A 22,890-nucleotide genomic window follows, 5' to 3' on the forward strand; every position below is an offset into this window, starting at 1 on the left:
AACTTCACAGAGGTACTGAAGCTCCAAACCATGGGAGAACGCACAGAGGTGGAGTAGCTCAGATAAATATTGGGGATAAAGGATGAGGATCGTATGCGCTAAGAAATAGGTAAGCAGCGCAGGTGACAGGAATGGGAATGATGAGAACAGATCTTTTAGTGCAAGTGAGGAGGCGGGTAACTTTAGATTGGCAAAGTTCGCCTAGAGAAGAAATGTCTTGTGATTGCACTTCTTTTTCTTTTCTTTTTTTTGGTCTTTTGCCAGGCTGTGTTTCTGGCCAAGACAGGAAGAAAAAAAACAGGAGAGTTGTCTAAACCTGGTAGACAGCACAGAATGTGTGAATTGACAGGTATTCCAATGGCTGCCAAAATCAGCTGTCTGAATCTTCCGCCATCACAAGATCTGCCTTAAATAATTCAGTCCGCGTATATTCACAGTCTCTCTCTCCCTCTAGGCTGAGAAGCAGAGATAAGTGTATAAACTCTGGAAAAGCTGAAAAGTCAATTACTTTGACAAAACTTTCTATTCCAAGGAGAGCGGAGAAACCAAACCGATCAGAAAACTCTTGTTATCACAGCTATATGAAATAATGGCAGTCCTTTCAGTCGTCAAACTTGGACTGAAATACTGCTGAAATTATTTTGAAATAATATTTCATATTAATGCTAATTTTAACACTACAGAGTTCTGACCTTGTAGCTGTCACAACCACACTGTAAAAAAAAAAAAGAACTGAAATAACTGAAATAAAACTTTTAAAAAGTTACATGAAATAAAATAAATGTTAACTGAAATAAAATATAAAAATAGTTCTGTTTAGTTTAACTGAATGTAATAAAATAAAACTAAAATAAAAACTAATAAAACTATATACATCAAAAACTACTAAAAATGACAAACTGATTCAAAATCTGCCTATTTAGATTAGATGATTAGATAACATTTTAAAAAGATTGTTTTAAATCTTGCAATGTTTCTTATTCATCTCATGTTTTAGATGAGAAACATATAGAATTTTGAGCATAAAAAAAATTGAATTAATCATTTGCCATTACATACTGGGAAGCCTATTATTTTTATTTCAACTATTCAAAAATATGAGTACATCTTAAAAGAAAAACTTGTGTTCCTGAAATTATGTGATAGTAAATAAACAAAATAATGATAATAATGCATAAATATACTATAATAATACAGTAACTCTTCACTTATATTAGTTAATCTAAGATTCAATTTTACAAATTACCAATTTAACAAATACCATTAATTAATTTTAATTGAGGATGAGCTTCTATTCACCTAACAGTGGGCCAAATTACAAGATGATGACAAAGGATGAGCTCTAGCTGCACTGCCTTAATAAAATAAACACATATTCACTCCTGATGTCGGTCCTAGTAAAACAAGGCATGAAAAAAATGATCTGGTAAACTGTGTGAGATCTGCTTAACTATTCTTGGATAGACTGTTGATGTGTAGTGTTCACACAGCCCACCTGCCTGTTTTCTCTCAGGACTCACACTGGAAACAGATGAGAGCGCTCTCAGGCAAAAGCCAATAGATGAAAGAAACTCCACCGTTGGATTAGCAGAATCCGTTCTGCATGCCTTGATGAGACTTTGGAATGTTCCACCTCCAAGTTTGCAATCTTTAAGGTCTTTCAGAGACTGTGACCAAAAATAGGCTCGTGCTGTATGTGACCATGTGGTGTTTGTATTTGGATGAAATCTGTTAAAGGGACACCCAGCTCAGTATGCATTGGCTTTGAAATATGGAGCGACAGTTTCGGGAAGCGTTCCACACAATGATAAATATGCTAACAAAATGCTTCAAACACAACAGGACAGACTGATGGTTTACACTGAAACATGAGGGGAGCGTTTTTAGCTCCACGGCTATTTAACCCTCAAATTCTGTTTTTAAGAGGCCCAACAAACCTTTTAATATCTGAAAAACATACCTAATAGTGAAGTACTAGGATCATAATTTTACAAACCTTCAACAAAAAGATTATACAAATACATCCAGTGAACCGTTTTAATCCATGTTTCTGCGATGTGTTTTTGTTGCTGTTAAATTAGCTGAACCAAAATTACCTTAGTGGGTCTATAGAGGGTTAACATTTAAATGTCTTTTTACTGACTTAAATAAATAAAATAAAAGTATTTTTATTGTTTTTATTTGATTTCTCTGGGACCCCAAAAAGTAAAGTGAATCTCAACAGAGCATGAGGGTTAAAACATGAGGTTAGCATAATTTCTGTGAATATGACAAATGAAGGACATAGCCAATGTTCCCAGGTTTCCATTAAGGTATATAATCTTTGCTGACTTTCCATTTTCCACACACCAAAGAAAGAGGTAGAGAGTTATTTCCACTCCATGAGACACACCACCTGCACCCTCCAAAAAAAAAATAAAAAAATACCTATCATGACAGCTATCACTATCTTTAGACAACTAGATTTGCAAATCTTTATGGATAATAATGTGTACAGGATAATGTGTATTATATATATATATATATATATATATATATATTATTTTAGTCCTGTAGATAGATAGATAGATAGATAGATAGATAGATAGATAGATAGAAAAATATACAAAATGTAGTTTACTCAATGTGACTTAAACTATCCAGAAGAGACATCACTCCGTATGCTAACTATATCGTATGTTAGGAGACCAAAATGTGCTAGAGGTAAACTGGCATTATGGGGTCGGACCGTAAACAGCGGGCCCGTGGGAAGCTGTAAACAAAGCAAGAGCTTGATTATCAGAGTCGATTAAGATGCAGACACAGGACTATGCTAATTTTACCCTATATCCTACAGAAGTAAAACAACAAGAGCACGCTTCATTAAGAAAGGCCATGCATTATTCAGATAACACACGGCCGGAGAAACGACTTCAGGCCAATTAAAGGACTGCGCTGGAATTCTCTGTAGCCTGCACTTTCCTTTGAAACACACGCACATACACAGAAGCAGATACGCCATTCATTTTTAAAGAGACAGATCTCTTATTATCATTATAAATGACCAATACTGCTGAAAGGTCTCAGGCAGGGCAGGGAGACATTGCAAAATAGATGAAAATGGTAAGGCCTGGAGTGGTGGGAAGGAGAAAAAGAGTGTGTATCAGCTATTAGAATGCAAACTGTGCAGGTTTCCCCAGGGTAAAATGGTTGACCTATTTCTCTAATGCCAAGGTTCATTGCTGCTCTGAAATGCACACACACACACAGTCAAAATTATGCTTAAGGGTAAAGTGTGTAAATTTTAAAATGTTAAAATTCTTTTCATATCCTAAATTGATATTCAGAGATAACCCAAACCCCGTGGAGCTAACAAAACAAGTCTGTTTGTTTACGTATCTCAACCAGTGCATCTGACACTTTACTGCTGCATGAGGCCACAGAGGCTGGCCAGACTGAAACCGTCATTAGTATCAAGCAAGTTGTTAAATCACTGTTTTAACACAAGAGACAATTCTTTTTACATTTGGTTGTATTTCAAAAGGTCAAAGAATATCCAGGTCAAATGCCAAAATGGCAGATGTTAGTATGCCCAGGAATATATTCATACTACAAACCTGAATACATAGAGAACGAAGTTCATTAACAGTAGATAAGCTCTTCACTGAATATCGTAGACTGAAAATACACAATATAATATATTAAAGAAAAGCTAGCATCAACACAAGTAAACATTAACGTTTTGGGTAATATAACCACTGTTCTACGTTTTTCTAAAGTTGAAAAAAATATTCATGTGTATACGTATGCCACATAAAATCATGTCTTTTAAAGTGTGCATTGTGTCTATGTGATTTTCAGGTTAAAAATTAGCTAGTTATCAGCTAGTTGATTGCTTTACTGTGTGAACGTGACCCTAGCTCACTAGGAAGCGAATCATAATACCTCTATCAGCATTCACTCTCACACACTGTGACTTTGTCTCTTTCTTTTTAACAACCGCCCTTCATTTAAAGTCACTGTTAACATAGCCTCCGGAAAGTGCTGTCCTACCTCAGTACAAGGACAAAGCCTCACAAACCTTACTTTAAAGCGTTTAAAAGTTCCCAATAACACACATGAACAGATGTGGAACTCTGAAGCTAACACAATAATGTTATGCTAACAGTTTTTCACAGGTACACTGTGAAGATCAATACCTCAGTGCTAACTCAGATGATGCTCATGTTGTTAATACTGAATTAAAGAAATGGGGAAAGGTCACAGGAACACCATGTTTTCAGCATGATTCTCCTGTTCTGTGTTCAGCAGCAGCTGGCAGGATGAGGGGGCGCAACTCACGCCAACAGTAGGAAGTGATGAGGGCTGCTGACAGGAAGCCTGGAGTTCAGGCCCGCGCTAAGCTAACACCAGTCCACTGGCGATGCAGTCACATGCCCTGTGGAGACTGCGGTTGTCAGAAAGTGGTGTGGAGGCCCAGCTGTTGGGGTGTGATGAGGTAACAGCGGGGGAAGTGCAGGGCAACATGTGGCATGTGGCAACAGCCCTCAGCCCTCGACTGTTAGTGACGAACAGCAACTCATCCTGTCACAAGATTCACCACAACTTTGTGAGATCCATTGACACTGAATTCTGTTTCAGAACACGGGATCAAAATTTGTATTATTTAGATGTTAAAGGAATATTCTGGATTCCGTTCACTTGATCAACAGCAATTGTGGCATAAACACACAAACAAAAATTTGTTGACTTATCTCTCCTTTTCAGAAAAAACAAAAAACAAAGCTGGGTTACAGTGAGGCACTTATAATAGAAGTGAATGGGTTTAATCAGTGTTTCAATAGTATAGCCACAAGGCATAAACAATGTGTTTAAAAAAAGGACAAAAACAACTTTCAAGTCAAACGTATTTAACAGATAAAATGTATTACAGTTTAAAGTTTAAAAATAAAAATACATGTTTTGCAGTTTAACTGAAGAATTATTGTAATGTTTTTATAAAATTATTTTATTTCAGCTTTTAAATCCTTCAAAATTTTTCATTTACTTTCAATGCGCCTTTTTTTTTTTTTTTTTTGTAGTAATCAACATCATGCTGCAAATGCTATAATTTGACCTTGTTTTAAACCAGGAATAATCCTTGAAGTGACATTAAACAGTGTTTGCAACCCATTTACTTCCTTATAATCATGTATTTCAAAGTGAAACAGAATATTCAATTAGAAAAACTTTCATAAATGTTCTTCCGAGAAGTCATTTGATATAAATATATATATATATATATACGTATATTATAAAAATTATTTAAAAAAAAAAAGATATTATGTACCAAACTGGAGCCACATGGTTACAAATAGGAGGGATTGGTGACATTAGCCAAAACATGAAGTAGCTAATTCCAGAAGTCTTGATGCAAGATTTACATTTATATTTAATATCCATTGACTGTGCACAATAAAAAGTCTCCACTCACCAATTGCAAGCCATAATATTCCAAGTGTCTAGTAACTATCATGCTATTAATATGAAATAAACAAAAATGGAAGCCCGTAATACTGCAAACAACTAGAAACTGGCATATTCTTGGCTCCCAACCAGGCACATCCAGTGTTTCAGACCATATAAATAAGTTCGCTGCCCTGCATCTGCAGCAGGTCTCAAAAATGAGCTCATCTCATCTGTAAGTCTAACTCTACCCGGTCTACATATATGTCTCCTGCCCCGTCCTGACCTGCCCTGCTGTGCCCAGCTGGCCTCGGCTTTTGCAGACCTCATTACAGCAAGATGCTGTAGACCAGGACCGTGGCTGTGAATTCTCTCTCCTCACCAATACAGCCAACGCACAGTCCCACACGCTGCCTCCAAAAGTCCCTGAGGTCAGCACCCCATCTGCTACAGAGACAAGGCGTGTCATCAGGTGTTCAGCGGCACTCCGAATGGGACTAATGCTGGAGATCTCAGTCTATGCACAACAGCAAATAAGGAGCCTCACCTGGTGATTTACACAAGGGCTGATTAGGTGAGCCAGGCTTCAGAGGATGAGGCCGCACCCGGCATAGGCACACAAGGACTGGACTAAACATAGCAGCTGCGCCCGCTGTGATCTCTACCCTCTACAGGAGGCCAACACACACCACAGTCAATACAAGAACATGTAGTATGGTGTCTAGCTGATGGCTAAAGATTCTTTTAAAGGGGGTTGTGGAAATGATTGACTACAGTTTTGCCAACATCCTCTTCTTTGCAACTTACTCTATCAAATCTACTGTAGATCAAGTCTAGGACTATTTGGTCTTCCTGATAAGTTTGCACAGGAGTTTTGACATATGGTCGACGATGAAATAGAACTGGGGGGTCAATGACAAAATAAGTGTGTACAAGATGAAATATATCAAACTTATATACTGCCGTATTTACTACCGTAAATATATCAAAACTTAATTTTTGATCAGTAATATGCATAGCTAAGAACTTCATTTAGACAACTTTAAAGGTGATTTTCTCAGTATTTTGATTTTTATGCCAAATATTGCCCTATCCTAACAAATCATACATCAATGGAAAGCTTATTTATTCAGCTCTCAGATGATGTAGAAATCTCAATTTCGAAAAATTGACACTTATGACTGGTTTTGTGGTCCAGGGTCACATATAGATGGTTTCATCGGTGCACACGCCTGGCCCTAAATTAACTTCCGGTCTGTGTTTGTTTATAGGTCTGGCTACAAACGCAGTTAAAGTTAAAGTGATGAGTAATGAAGTTGGGCTATTTATTTATTTTAGTTATTTATTTCTGGCGACCTGCCACGATATCAAAACTGACCGATTTTCCAAAAGACTTTGTTGAATAAACACGTACTGCACGTTTGAAAAAATCAAAACAAGGCGCTGGTGTTTTTATAATCACTGTATTTCTGAAGGAAGACTGTCTTTAGAAAATTTTCGATGTCATTTTCATTTCATCTTGCATATATGCTATGATTTATCATTTGGGTAGTTGTTTTGAGAGTTTGATTTATTATTTGATCTTTTTAGGCATTTTAATTTTGTTAGGAAAAAACGTCCATAATATGCCTGATAAAGCAGCGTTTGTGAGCTAAGCTCTGCTTTGTGTACAGCGTTACCGGGGAAACCTCTCTTTCTCCGCTTTAAAGCACCTCCTGCTGGCAGTGAATGAATTTGCATTTTCAATAAGTCCGTTACGCAGCAAAAATATTTTGCTTGTTATCAAAAATAATCTACTCAAGAGGGACTCAAGCTGTTGATTAGATTTGGAAGTCTACCGGGGCTAGGGCCACAAAAGCGTGCATGCGCAGTAACGTTTGTTTATGTTGTTGCCGTTGAAACCGTCTATACATATACATATACACACTATATACACACACATATTATGAAAGAATCTTTTAGAAATCTACTTTAAAACATATGTGTCAAGTTCCTAGAATTGAAATCCTTGTATTCAAGGTGGATTTATATAGTTTTAAGACCTTTTATACCTTTTATTCAAGAAATGTTTAATGTCATGTTGTAATGTCATGTATCATAATCAAAAGATATTCTTATCATTAGGTTTTGCAAGAGTCAAACATTACATTTTGCAACGTGAAGTATCTTGCATTGCCTTATCATAAAAATGTCAAATTATCTGAAAGTTTAAGAGACTTACTGACCTTGACACTCAGTCATGAGGGTCTGCTTTATTACATCATTTCCTGTTATATGTTTATTTTATGTCTGTTTGTTTTCTCTGCATATTACTTCAACCACAGGATTCATTTTAGTGGACCATAAAGATTTATGTATTAATAAGCATATGATATAACAAAGAAATCATAAGCATATATTGCAAACATATACATTTTTTCCCCCCTAAGAAATTATAATAAGTAGAATTTGAAGGCTGTTTTCTTCATGATATCAGGACAGTTACATTCTGATATTTTATGCCAGAACAAAAAATCTTAAAATAATTTCAGAACTTAAAAACATCCTTGTCACAGAATAGGTGCATTAAAGTCATTATATTTTGATTTATTTTTTTTTAAGAAAAACTTACTCTAAATCTAAATCAAGCTTAGTATCGTCACTGGTGCTGATGCTTCCTCCTCATCTGGTGATGGCATAAAAAAATTACGATAAACTACAGTGGTCCACCAGATGCTTGTGATGGTGGTAGAACATAGTCAAGAGTCAGGCACAGATAGCTTAGTCAAACCAAAGCAAACTGATGGTTATAAAATAGGTCCTGTTATGGAACGAATGGCATGCCAATCCAAAGTTTGCTCAGTTTAACAGAAAGATCCTCAAAGCATTCAAGAAATTAGCATGTCTAATTTGTAGGTTTGTACAAGATTCCCACTCCAGGCACTCAAGGTGAAAATTCAGTCCAGTGCTTAAGCAGGATTATGATGCCGATGGCAGAATTGAGCCACCCTGCTTCTGCACAGGGACCCACTGAGTGTGCTGGCTTTTGTTCCAACAGAGCTTCTAATTACCTCAGCTAATTGAGCTGTTAATTGAACTGTTGTCTTAATTAAATATCTCCTGACGCTTCTTTGCTCCTAGTCCCTGCCAGCAGAGATGAGTGGCCATTGCCACACAAACAGGAAAGAGCCCAGAAAATCCGGTCAGCTAATCAACCTCCTTCTGCGGCCTAAACAGCAGCAATTAAAGATTAGCTGTGACTACACTGAGATACAAATCGGAAATCTGAGAAATTAATAACAGGTGAAATTAAACCAAAATGGCCTGTTTGTCACACTGAAATTAAAAAGTAACAGAAGTGATCAAACTGAAATCATTGTCATTTATCATAACTTAGCATCTAATAAAAAGTACAAAACTCCCAATCAAACACGTGTCCTCATCAGGGGCAAAGCAGCAAGCCAAACAATTCTCCATCTTGCATCTTAATCTGAGTTTTTTTCCTAATTAGCTACACCCGCAACAAAGTACCAAATTTCAGCCCCACCCACAGCAAAATCTTATTGGCTGAAAATCCCACTCATCTAAAATGTGCATGTTGGGTTTTGTCACTTCAGTCAGGACAGAATGATGTAAAATTTGACATTTTTTAAAGTTATGTTAAATCATTTTGTTAACATAACATTGTTTTTTTCGAGAGTCAAACCACAAGACATTTTACAACACAAACTAACCTTGCCTTGTCATAAAATCTCAGATTATCTAAAATTGTATGAGACTTGCTGACCTTGACACACAGTCACAACACTTCTGTAGGTGTCCTTTGTATGACATTTCCTCTTTTAGGTTTATGTTTGTTTTCTCTGAATGATAGTTTAACCACATGACTTATTTGGTGGACCAAATGTTTTCCAAATATTACTAATATATTAATATAATATAATATAATATAATATAAGCAGTAAATTATTGTTGTCTAAGAAATTGTGGTAACACTTTACTTAAAGCCTTTATGTATAGCACATTATAAAAGTAGTTTCAATGCATTAATTATGCCTTGTAATGCACATTATAATGCATTGTACAATCTCATAAATAACTGTAACCACAGTTAATACATTATAACACTTATCAATTAATTGTTACATTATGCATTTTAAATTCGGTTATAATTATTTATGGCAAGATATGTGACCCTGGACCACAAAACCAGTCTTAAGTCGCTGTGGTATATTTGTAGCAATAGTCAAAAATACACTGTATGGGTCAAAATTATAGATTTTTCTTTTATGCCAAAAATCATTAGTATATTAAGTAAAGATCATGTTCCATGAAGATATTTTGTAAATTTACTACTGTAAATATATCAAAACGTCGTTTTTGATTAGTAATATGCATTGCTAAGAACTTCATTTGGACAACTTTAAAGGGGATTTTCTCAATATTTAGATTTTTTTGCACCCTCAGATTCCAGATTTTCAAATAGTTGTATCTCAGCCAAATATTGTCCGATCCTAACAAACCATACATCAATGGAAAGCTTATTTATTCAGCTTTTACAAAAATTGAAAAATTGACTTTGGTTTTGTAGTCCAGGGTCACATATAGTGTATTACAACGCACCTTATGAATAATTATAATATACCCTTTAATAACCCTTTATAATGCATTATACATAAAGGCTTCAATTAAAGTGTTACCAAAATTATAATAAATAACAAAAGATTATGTCAAACTTGATGTCGATGGCAAAATTTAGCCACCCTGCTTCTACACCCGCAATAAGTAACATGCAAAAGGACATTCTGGTTTATAATTCTGCCACGCCCACACTGATTAGCCCCACCCACGGCAAAATGTAAATGGCTGAAAATCCCACTCCATCAAATAGGTGCAGATTGGCATTTGTCACTTTAGTTGGGACAGAATTACATAACACTTTAAAGTTTTTTTTTTTTAAGTTGTCATGGCGTAAAAAAAAAAACTCGAGCCCTCTGCCGTGCAGGCCTGTGATAGTCAACCACCTGCAACCACAATACATCCCTTCACCCAACCATCCTCTGATTTCTCCCCCTGTTTCCCCTCCCACAGGGCACTCATGGGAGCCAAGTCTGGTCAGCCACACTCAGCTGGACGTCTGACTCACACACACTTCCTGGAAGAGGCCAGCACTGAAAAGGAGGAGGATGCAGTGGGACGAAGACGCTAGCGATGATCATGCTAACTTTATCATCCGCTCCCAGGCTGGTGGCAGATGGTGCCAAGTTGCATTTGCGACATACACCAGCATTTCCCACGAGCTTGAGACCACGTGAAAGGAAAGCTTTGTCACAGCCCTCTAAATGTCAACAAGAACAGCAAGAAGTTAGAGGCATGGCATGCAGGAGGGGTGGGGGTGACTTCTTCTGTTTAACATTTACTCATGATAATGATTGACTTTTGTAAAGGAAATGCTTTACCAGCATAAACCCTCAGTGTTTTCTGCTTGAAAGGCTCTTTGGATTAGCGGATGGGGTTCCACATATGGAGAAAGTGAGAAAGCGTGAGAATGAGAGCGAACGAGGCAGGAAGAAGAACTGCTGAGGAATGTGTCGCTCTTTGGTCTGAGCGGCAAGTAGCCTGCAGATTTTAAAAGAACTATTATAAGTGTTTCCATGGCAGCAGTGCACGGTCAACAAAAGATAAAGGTCTTGCTGAAGACAACAAGAAAACACACGAGAAAAGTGGCTAAAATCCAGTTCCAGAAAGACTTTTCAGTATTTCACTAGTGTGCAAATAGCAACAAATGAAAAAAAAAAAAAATTTAAGCATAAGATTGATAAGTATATCTGATATGGAAAAATAAGGGGGCATTCACACAAAATGCGTTTTTGAATTACACCTGCTGTTTTTCTTTGTAAACATGCTAGATGGACATGTTTGACCATCATGTTCGCATCTTTTGTGTCTCATGCATCGAGACGGCATTCTAAACACACTCAAATTAAAAACTGTTCAATTTTTAATTTTTATCTCTAGACCTTCCTATTTTTCATTGCACTTACTCAATATCACAAATTTTAAACACAAAAACATGTTTTGTGTGAATGGCCCCTTTACACAAAATAGCATGTAAGATGATAAAAAGGAATTCTGTAATACCTGGTGAAAAGTTACAATTTATATTATAAATATTTACATTTATTTAACTAATTGGAGTATTGTTGAAATGTGTTTTTTTTTTTTGCATGCAAAATGTAGTTATGGCATCTACCAGCAAGAGTAAATTGGAATGTGCTAACTAGTCAAACCTTGACCTCATGTGTCTCTTTCATGGCAATTTGACTAGCTTAACTAGCAGGACTTTTGCAAGTTAAACTTTCTCAGTTATGTTGGTCCATTAGCCAGACCACCACAAGAACAGAACTGGCATAAACTATCAAAACTGGACAAAAGAGGAAATTCATGCTAGTCTGAGTTGGTCTGAGAAAGTATTTTGCGGCCAAAATTGTGATGTAAAGCATGACATGAATGTTCATAAGGGAGTTTGACAGTTAAACATTAACTGCTTACCCCTGAAGGATAGGGTAGTTGATGTGAAGAGTTAACTTCTTAACGGGTAAAGGTTGTCACAACAAGACAAACTGCAAAACTGGCTTCAGATTATTGAGTTCACAGCTCTAGTTGAGTTGTTCAATATGATGTGGCTATACACTCAACAACAAGTTACATACATCATGCTTGGCATCATGGGAGAGGAAGGCCTGCACTGATGTGATTTATAACTTCTGTTAGTGCTGTATTTCAATGGTGAGGAAGTTCAGAAATGTTCACTACAGATAGGGTTTCTGTTGATACTGATAAAACAGGCTATCCTGTCACAGTATTTCATGTATGTGGGAACAGTGGACGATTGCAATATTTATTTCAACACACAGACTGTTGTGAAAGGCTGGTACTGTATGTACTCATGCTAGCTATTAGTATTTCCAGCACTCGCTATATTTTAAACTGTAAAGAAGATACTGTTTCTAAAGACATTGTAAATATGTCACAAAATCTCTCAAATAAAAGCTGTTCTTTTGTATTTTTCGATTCATCAAAAAAATCCAGAAAAAAATGTCCACAAAAATATTAGGCAGCAAAAACGTTTCGACATTGATAATAATAAAAACCTTAATTAATTGAGCACCAATAATAAATGAAAACCAAATCAGTAAATTAGAATGATTTCTAAAAGATCATGTGACTTTGAAGTAATGGCTGCTGAAAATATATTACAATAAAGTAATAAAAAGAAAAATGTAAACAGTTTTTACCGTAATAAATAATATGAGACTTCTATTACAATACAAGAGACTTCTTTCAAAATACAAAACAAACAAAAAAAAAAATTAAAATTGTACATATTTTAAATAGTGGTATATTCCTAATTGATTTTTTTTTTGTTTTTGTCATCCATTCATTTCCCCATGATCACACAAATAAGCTGCCAAAGGAGGAAATTCCATGGCAACATTGACATTAGCTTTGCATGTGTCAACAACATGCTAAATGAGTTAGCATTTGTTCTGCAGATGCACAGTTGTCAACAGGTGATCATTTACCATCAACATTTGCTAAACAGTTTTTATTATGCCGGAATACCTGAACTTTGACTCACTGTTGTGTTTTGTTTTGTCTGAAACTGAATATTTAAACCATAGCAGCAAACATCTCCCTGGGTAACACCATGTTGTGACATCATACACCTGAATCCTGGCAGTTGTGGATTTCCACACACATTTCTAAATCCTCAAATTGGATTCAATCAGATGTATGTGTCAGTTCTGACTTTCTGATTTGAATGGAATGCAGCATAAGTGCAACAAGAGCTACTCATAAGGTTGGAGTGTTTGTGTTGCACTGAGTGGACTCACACATCAGTGCTTGTCTTGTTTTCCTGACACAACAGTGGGAAATTAAATGCTGGAAAAATCTGGATTTAACCTCCAGCTGCACTGTCATCCCACTTTAGAACAATGGGAAACTGCAGCGTCAGAGGGCAAAAGACTGCACACAACTCAACAACCATTTCTCGAAGCACATGTGACTGCATTTGGGATGTGTACTTAGAATAGTGTTACCGAGTCTGCGAAAAAGGGGTGGGAAAGAGAGAGAGTGCGCGAAAGAGAGCGAAGGAGAGAGAGCGCAAGGCGATCGTGGGGAACTTTTGACAGTTTTGTGTGTTTGTTCCAGAGTTGCGAGAGAGCAGCAGATGGCTTCACTCCGTGTGAGTTTGCTGTGGAGTGTGACTTTGCCTCTGGTTGTGCCACTGATGTTGCTATCCACCAAGTCAACAGCCAACCGGTGAAGTCAGTCTGTTCAGTCATCCCACCCTCTGACAGAAAGACAGTCTGTGCCTTAGTGAAGACACAAACATAAATAAATACATTAGTACAAAGTTCTAGAAAAGATCAAATGATGCAAAAGTCCAAGTCACAAAACATTAATGCTGATATTCCTGTATGTATGTGTGTGTGTGTGGGGGGGGGGGGTTCAATTTCTCTGGTCCCAGCTTAAAAGATTAGTTCTCCCAAAAAGAAAATTCCCTCATCATTCACTCACTCACCCTCATGCCATTCCAAACTTGCCTTCTTTTCTTCGGCGGAACACAAAAGTGATTTTCTTAAGAATATTCCAGTCACTCAATATATAACTGCTGATGTCAAACTCCAAAATGACAAATAAGCATCAAAAATATATCATAAACACTGGTGCATATGACTTTTCAAAATTTAAGTCGTCGTTCTCAGAAAATCTTAACAATCATTTTAGTATTTCTTGGCACATTCTTGGGAACAGTAGCAACATAAGATTTGTCCATGAATCAGTCCAATGCATGTAAAACAAATAATTCATTTGGATCAGATATTTAAACAAATCAGCTAATCCGGTGGATGGATGGATGGATGGATGCATGGATGGATGGATGGATCTAACCCTAACCACTTAAATTGGAAAAAAAATCTGTTTTGGGGATGAATGTAAATAAATTTGTATTTATTAATTTAATACCACATTATATTGGAAAAAAAATCTTTGAACTGTCTGCTGTGTATAATTTGTTTCGGTCTAAAAAGTAGTTTCCTTAATACTACTGTCACGTGTCGACCCGTCTGAAGTCCTGTCTGTCCTTATATGGTTTAGTTCCTGTTCTCGTTTGCTAATTATCATTCATTGTCCCTACCTGATTTGTATTATGTTGTTTGCTCTTTTGTTCTCTACCATTTAAAAGTCCTCAGTTTTCCCCTTATCTCTGTCTCGTCTTAACGTCATTAAATGGAAAGTGTGTTTATGTTTATTTTGTTCTCCGAGTCTTTTTTGTTTCAGTTCGCTAAAACCACATACCCGTGACAACTGCAAACCAAGTAGTTCATTTCCATATAAGTTGATACAGATAAACTGGACAAGCTAGAAATACCAAATAATCATACCGCTGGTTTGATTCCCAGGAAACACACAAGAAATGAGACCCTTGAAATCAAATGTAAAGCATCTCTGCCAATTGAACACACGTACTATACTGTTGTCCTGAACCATATTTGTCTTTCCTAAGTTCTGTAAATGCAATCAAACCCAGGAATGGGTAAACTGCACAGCTGTACCCAAATAAAGGCCCCGTAACAACAAAAGAGCAGCATTATGACCACAAACTCAGGTGTTTTGTCAACTAGCACTGCCAGCACAACTCAACATGTTCCCTTTATCTTCACACACTCCTTCGCAAGACGTGTTCCTCTTTAATGGAACATCTGTTTTTCGTCCTTTCATCTCATGGGATTTTCATTTAGCCAAGTTAATTACCCTATCAAACCAGGTTGATTATCATATTCCTCGACTTAAAATAAATAAATTAATAAATAAAAAATTGGTGGCACGGTCTTGCGGCGACGGTTCAAATCCCACGCAGACTCTACTGCAGGTACGGCCCACCGCAGCACAAAGAACAGCTGTGTCTGGACCCAGTCCCCTGGGTGGATCCGGTACTATGAGCTAAATCGGAGTCTGGTGCAGGTTTGTTGAACAATCTCACAGTAAACATCGTTCCCGGACGTGCCTCTAGAGAATATAAGGAAATGTGTTAATGGTGATGAAAAGCAATTTATTGAATCGGGAAATAATCCTCGTGCCCTAGCCTTAATCCAAACGGCTCCCTTAGCGTAATTAATAAAACATTTTTCTTTTCCCATCAACCTCTATTGACCTTCATAGCTAGACATGATTGAAATGTCTAGTTATTCTTATTTCAACCCTTCGATTGAAGCAATTAGGCTTTAGAGGCGTCCGTTTCTTGTCAAAACTGACAGATCTTTATAATTTGGGTCTTTGTCCTTTACACATCAGTTGATTAATGTAAAACAGGCCATATTTTCACTCTGTAATATCTGAAGGAACCATCCCCCACAAGCTTTTGAACATGCACAATAAACTACAGTATGTGGACTGTCAGAAAGCTTTATACAGTTACACAGGGATCATTACTTTAAATAGGTACCTGTACTTGAAATGACCTTTCACACACTGTCGTTATTGTATTAATCTATTCTAAAGATAATCTGTTAAATGAATTATACATAGCGTATTTCTGCCGAGCAGCGAGGCACAGGAGACCAGATGGCTCAGGGTGGAGCACTAACTGCTGTAAATTGTCAAGACGAAAATGGATGCTCTAAATATGGTCGTCATGCTGCTTATAGGTAGAGAGGAGAGAAACAAATGTGACCAAAAACGTCACAATAAACTATATCTTAGAACATATGATTATACTCTAAATGAGACTGTCAATAAAATAGTGGGGTATGAGGTCCGAAAAAGAATGAATGAATTTGACAAATTAAGTTTTAAAAATAGAGTTTCTAAGTATTGTCAGAGAAAAAAAAATGTGATTATGATAATAATAATAACAACAACAACAACAACAACAACAACAACGTTGTTATTATTAGTAGTAGTATACTACGTAATAATCATAATAATATACTATTAGGTATACTAGGTATACTAATAACAAAAATAAATTATTATTATAAATTATTATTATTATTACTATTATTAGTCTATACTTTCGACTCAAAATCTTAAGTTTATACTGATAAATAGAACTTAAGACTTAAAACTAGCCCCGGTCAACCTTATACTTCCAACTACATATCTATTGTATAAAAATCACAACTGTTACAATATGATACGATAGTAACAGTCATTCTGGCATAGAGAAACTGTAATTCTCATCCAAGTGTGAAGGTTTCTAACTACACAGTGTCATTTTCGCCTCTTTTTTTATTATATTTTTGGCCTTTTGCCACTTTAATTGAATGTGAGAAAGGACCAAAATAGAAAAAGAGGGGTACAGCATTAGGCATTAGGACATGTTGCGAGCCAGATTCACACTTACTACACAGCTCAGTATGTACAGTAGGCACGTGTATGCTAACCACTAGGCCATAGCACTGACATTTCCCTATTTTCGGTGAAGTTTACTGAGGTGAAATTGAGGTTAGTTTATCTCCTAATTAATCACGTTAGTCCTGAACGCATGGCTGCAGGCATCAAACTGCCTTAACTCCAACCGTTTGTGCACATTTAGATAACAAATATTCCACAGTTGCAGAGAATCAGAGCAAAAAAGTGTTATGAAAAAGTTCTGGACTTGGGAATGTAAGTGAACCTTTTATGAGCTTGCGAAACAAACAAAGAAAGATGACGACGGGAGCTATTGTAATGTAGCATAAGACAGGGTGAGAAACTTTCTCCGGGTGATAGAGGGGCCGTTGTCCTCCACGCGGCACGTTTGCATGCCAGCGAGTAGCACGCGCCTCCGCTACTGTTTAAACCTGCACGGGTGTCCCGCGTGCACACGCTAATCGCACTGAGTGCTCCCCTGCGTCTCGTTTTATTACCTTGTTGACACCAGCTGCTAGTTTTTAAGCACTTTTAAATGCGGGTGTGAGTGGTGGCTCAAATCACAGAATTAATGCCGTTATTCGCCACGCTTTTCTTTTTGGCAGCGACTTAAGCCCTAGACTTAACAACAAGCCTGTTTTTTTATGCATTCCGACAGCTGGTGGGAATAAGACTCTTGCCAGTGGAATAAAAAAAGGCCGCACATGAAAACACAAAGAGATAAGTACTGTGCACATAAACCACTCCTGATGACTCTAATTCTCAACAGTGGGCCTCTGAAATTTTTCTTGCCCTGAGAAAAGTTACTTTCCGCTGTCCTAATATTAGCATTATGATGAGGTTTTTGTTGGTTGTTAGTGTTTTTGTTTTACTTGATTTAAATTCCCTGAATAAGAAAGTAGAACCATCTTTTTCCACAGAGTATTAGGAGTAACTAGGGATCTAGATCCAACAGGTATTTTAATGTGAGCGTTATGCAATGTGTTTCGAACAGGAGCTTAAAATACTTTAAAAAGTGTATACTTGTGAGAATGTGCAAGGAAATATGGCAAAACAACTAAATTAAAGAAACGAAAAATAAAACAAATACAAAACAACAAAGAAAAAACTAAACAAAAAACACAAAACCAAACCAAAAACACAAAACAAACTAAACAAATCAAAACAAAAAAACTAAAATAAATAAATAGTTTTAGACCAAACTAGCTGGAGTTATGGGGTTATTTACAGCACGCTAAACATTGTGACAGAATGAGAAAATGTGAGCAGAGCTCATATTTTTGTGCAGTGGAGTCAAGTGATGAAAATGGCAGGATGATGGAAGAGTAACCTTGACCACAGTATCTTGAGGGGCTGTCAGAACGGGTTGAGTCTACAGACAAGAGGCGCCGTGATTGCACTGACAACAACAAGCTGCTAGCGGAGTGTGTGTGTGTGTGTGTCAGCTTCTCTATGGTGTAATGTCGAGAAAGAGGGAGGATCTGAAGCCTCAGGTAAAATAAATACAAATTCCAAATGGTGCCAGCAGCACCTGCTTGATTTACATTTTCTAATTGCAAAAGAAAGAAAAAGCCAAAAAAAATTGTTTCATCAATACATTGACAAGAGTAAGAGAGGAACAGCACTGGAAGCGCAGAATAATTAATTGAAAGACAGAATTAACTCTGTTGTTTCTTTGTTCGTAGTTTCGAGGGCTCGCTTAGTCAGTGCAGACAATATGGAGGTCGGTTTCATCCTCAGAGTAAAATTAAATAAATGAATAAATTAACAGATAATTGTAACTTTTATTTTTCATAACTGGGACTTTATTTCTCATAACTGAGACTCCCAATTCAGAGGCTGCATCCTTCCAACTCTGCATTCGAAGACTGAATGTGTCACAGCGGTGCAATAAATGCTGTCCCATTTCAAAGACTCCTTCAAATACAGCCTCGAAATGCATCCTTCATTTCCCGGGTCATGAAGGATACAAAAAAATGGATCATTTGCAGTCCAGACTATACCACTTATTGTGCGCCAACAGGATTACTTTTGAGAGAAAATGCCAGATTACACTTTTAAATGTAAGTATTGGGTTTCAACTTACTCGATTTCAAACCATTGAGTTTCAACCCATTAAATGGAGCACAAATGGAGACATTAGCTTAACACACGTTTCTCAGACGTTTCACCTGAGATAAAGACCCTATAAATCTCACATGTTCTCTAGGGTTTCAAAATGGATTACAAACTATGCTCAGATTTTCCACAATACCAAAGTTTGTAAGCAAAATCTGATATTTCGATATATTTCTAATGCACTTCACGTTAATTTTTCCCAAAACTTTAGCAGAAATTCAAAACATTTTTCCACACTTGACGAATGCATTCTTTTTTTTTTTTAACGATGGCAAAAACAACCAGACTTTGGATAATGTGCACTGGGAATTACCGGCAGATGAGCTGCTTTTCAGCTGAGTCCCAAATCAGTTGCAGCCCGACAATGACACACAACGTACACATAGTTGAAACTGGTTAGCCAGGTCGTCTTTTGACACCTAAACCAGAGGCCCTCGCTGAGAACTCAACAAACAACACCTGCACGAGCTTCCCTGCAAGTCGTGTCCTTGATGGCATTCCAGTCACCTGAGAGAAAGAAAAACTTTATAGGTCTGGCGCTCATTCACTCTTTTTTCCCCCCCTTCAATATCTCTCATTCTCTTTGCTTCAATAACCACAAAAAGAGTTTTGTTGTGTGTGTGACTCAGGTTGTGCTGTGCAGCAGAAAAGACAAACAATGGAGCGAGTCAGTGAGAGAAGGGAGGGGAGACAGAAAGGGAAAACAGACCGCGGGTCAGAAGTCTCAGATGACACAGGTGTTGCTGCTGCCACCAAGAGTGGCACTAAAATTGGCAGGAGCTTCACTGTTGAGCTTCTTAGCAATGTGGCTGTTTGGCAGATGAGGACACGGCTGTGATTAGCAGCAGCGCACTTGCACTAACAGTGAACGACGGCGGAGGAAAAAGCGATCGGAGGGGGGAACAGCTGTGAATGAATCCCGTAATAGAAAAATGTTGTGCCAGACTGACCAGCACTTTATCAGATGTAGCTAATGCTGAAAGAAAGCGTGACACCTGTAAAGGACAGCGAAGACCTACAGGAAAATATATAATGAAATTTAGACATTTAAGTGTCTGCAATATTGCAGGTTTAATTCTAGCTCAAGATGTTATCTATAATGTGATCTACCACAAAAAAAATTTGATTCAAATGTCAAAGTTTAAGTCAAAGGGCCAGTTTAAAATAAAAAATGTGATGCTCATTTTATAAAAACACTTACATTAATTCTGTCATAAATGCATTGCATTAATTGATCTGTAAAACTGTGTTATTCTTGGCCACAAAGTTGTAAAACTGGATATAATTATACATAGAAAATCTTTGTACTGATTTTTCCACACTAAAATCTTACAAAACACATGGTTTATGTTATATGCAGTGTTTTATTGTTAACTAAAACTAATAAAATAGTTTTTGGTAATTGAGATAAGGCTTAAATAAATATTACACTAAAAATGTGATAATTAAAATGAAAATAGTAATGTGGTAACACTTTACTTAAAGCCTTTATGTATAATGCATTACAATTATTCATAAAGTGCTCTGTAATACATCATATCTTGTCGTAAATAATTATAACCGAATTTGAAATGCATAGTGTAACAATGAATTGACAAGTGTTATAATGTACTAACTGTGGTTGCAATTATTTGTGAGATTTTACAATGCATTATACAGTGAGGTGCATTACAAGGCATAATTAATGCATTAAAATACTTTTATAATGCATAAAGTCTTTTAGTAAACTGCTACCAGAAATGTTTACTTGTTAACTAACAAAGTTAAAGTTTTAAAATTACAAACTAAAGCTGAAATAAAAATAAAGCTAAGTAAAAATATTTAATAAAAAACTTAGATTAAAATGTAAAATGAAAAAAAAAATAAAAGGCAATTCAAATTAGTAATTAATACTATAATAGTATATACATAATGACTACTGAAAATAATAACTATTTAATCTTTCAATAACTGTTGAAAGAGTATCTTAAAGTTTACGGATTGGCCCTTTTTTAAAGGAAGGCTTATTAAAAATGAATTTTTGTGGTCGCTGCTGATTGAACTTTTGTAACACAAAATATTCAAAACAAAAATTTATAATGGACACTTGGCCTATGTAACTTGGCATAATCTCGCAACAACATTGACTCTCAGCAAATGTCTGCATTTGTGTATACAGCTGATATATCTTGTGTGCAAATTAAGAAAAACTGAAGACTGCTTATTTCTGCTCCGGTGTGACATTTCACAAATGCAAAGCTTGTGATAACGAAGAGCAAACAAATCCCCCTCAACAGTTTTGGTAGAAGTCTTGTAGGGAGCCATCATCATCGTCAGACTCAGTGTAACAGACACCTGACAATAGGTGAGACGTGTATCCTGTCAGATGCCTTTGTCATGGCCGCCTGTTCCCTGAGGTGACAACACCTGCGAGTTCAGATCCACATCACTGTTCACTCTCACACTAACACTGCCAAAAAGGGACATTTCAGTGATAAATGTTACATTGTTAAAGATTGATGTCACAACCATGCGTTAATAAATCTCTTCCACCATGTGGCAACTTTTAAATATGCATTTACATTGTGGCATCACATAAAAACAGTATAGGAGAAAGACTACTTCATGAGTGATGAGTAAATATTCCAAATTCTGTGTTATTTTGTAACCATCTTTAACATGCTTTGACATTTTTACACTATCTGGCCAAATTGTACGTCCATTTATAAATGATCCATGCCAACGACAGAAAGGATGCACAATATTAAGTTCTAATTAATTTAAAAAAAAAATAATTTCACGTTACAGCTAATAAACGATAAAAAGCTGATTTTTAAAATTGTATATTACATTCTTAAAATAATAAAAAACACTAAAATAAACTGAAATAAACCGTTTTTGAAGACAAGTAAAATTAGCCATCACAACATTATAATATATATCTACATTAACTGGTCCTATTGAAGTCAAAAATATTATTTAATATCACTGAATCAACCTAAATAAAATAATTTATACCAAACTTTTTTTTTTTTTTTTTTATGGGTAGAAATAGCTTTTTAAGGTAAAAATTCAGGCTCAGGAAATGACCTCAAGATGGGATTCGAACTCGGGACGCCCGCAACACAACACCGTTATATGTCGGCGCACTGCCTATCGACGCCAATGGTATTACTTCTTATAGTTTATAAAAATGTATTAATTATTGATGTTTTTACAGATTAGACGATGAGAAGCTAATCTCAATGTACAGATAACAAAACACCCTTTCATTTACAGAAACCAATCACTTTTTAGCGATATACGCTGTATGTTGATTGCAAAAAGTCTCATTAAAATATACAGCTGCTTTTGAAAGGCCAACAATGAAAATAAAAAAATCCCGCAAAGTGTGTAATTACAGCCTTTACCAGCAGGGGCCAACGGGCCATGCTAACTGATATATGTTCTAATATTGAAAACCTATGGGGTGCAAATTAAATAAAAAGTGAAAGAAGAAAACATCTCTTCGGTTTAGTGGTCTTTGTTTGTTGCAGGTGATCCTGATCATCTCGGAGCAGGTTTTCGTGTGCCTGCGGTGGTTGCTGGTGTGTTCTCAAAGCAGCCAGGAGCTAAATGAGCAGCGCAGCAGCACCTGAGGCCTGGGGGCTGAGAGTCTGGAGTCTGCTGCTTCCTTCCTGCCAGTAGGACAGGAATGAGCTCATCACTGCTCTCCCCTGCTGTTAGCAGCCTGGAGAGCCCATCCACTCAGTCAGAGAGTCAGGAGGCTCTGCCATATTGTGCGCACACACATGAATTACTTTCCACCATGCTTCATACATTGTCAGACACCTTCCCTGAAATGAGAGGATACCGCGGCATTGTCGTGATTCCTGAGAGTGTACGCTCTCTCCCAGCGGTCGCTTCCTTGTGATCAGTAACTAGAATAGCTCATGTTCAACAATAATAGCTAACTAGGGCACATTG

Source organism: Onychostoma macrolepis, chromosome 17 (genome assembly GCF_012432095.1).
Source record: "Onychostoma macrolepis isolate SWU-2019 chromosome 17, ASM1243209v1, whole genome shotgun sequence".
NCBI lineage: Eukaryota > Metazoa > Chordata > Actinopteri > Cypriniformes > Cyprinidae > Onychostoma > Onychostoma macrolepis.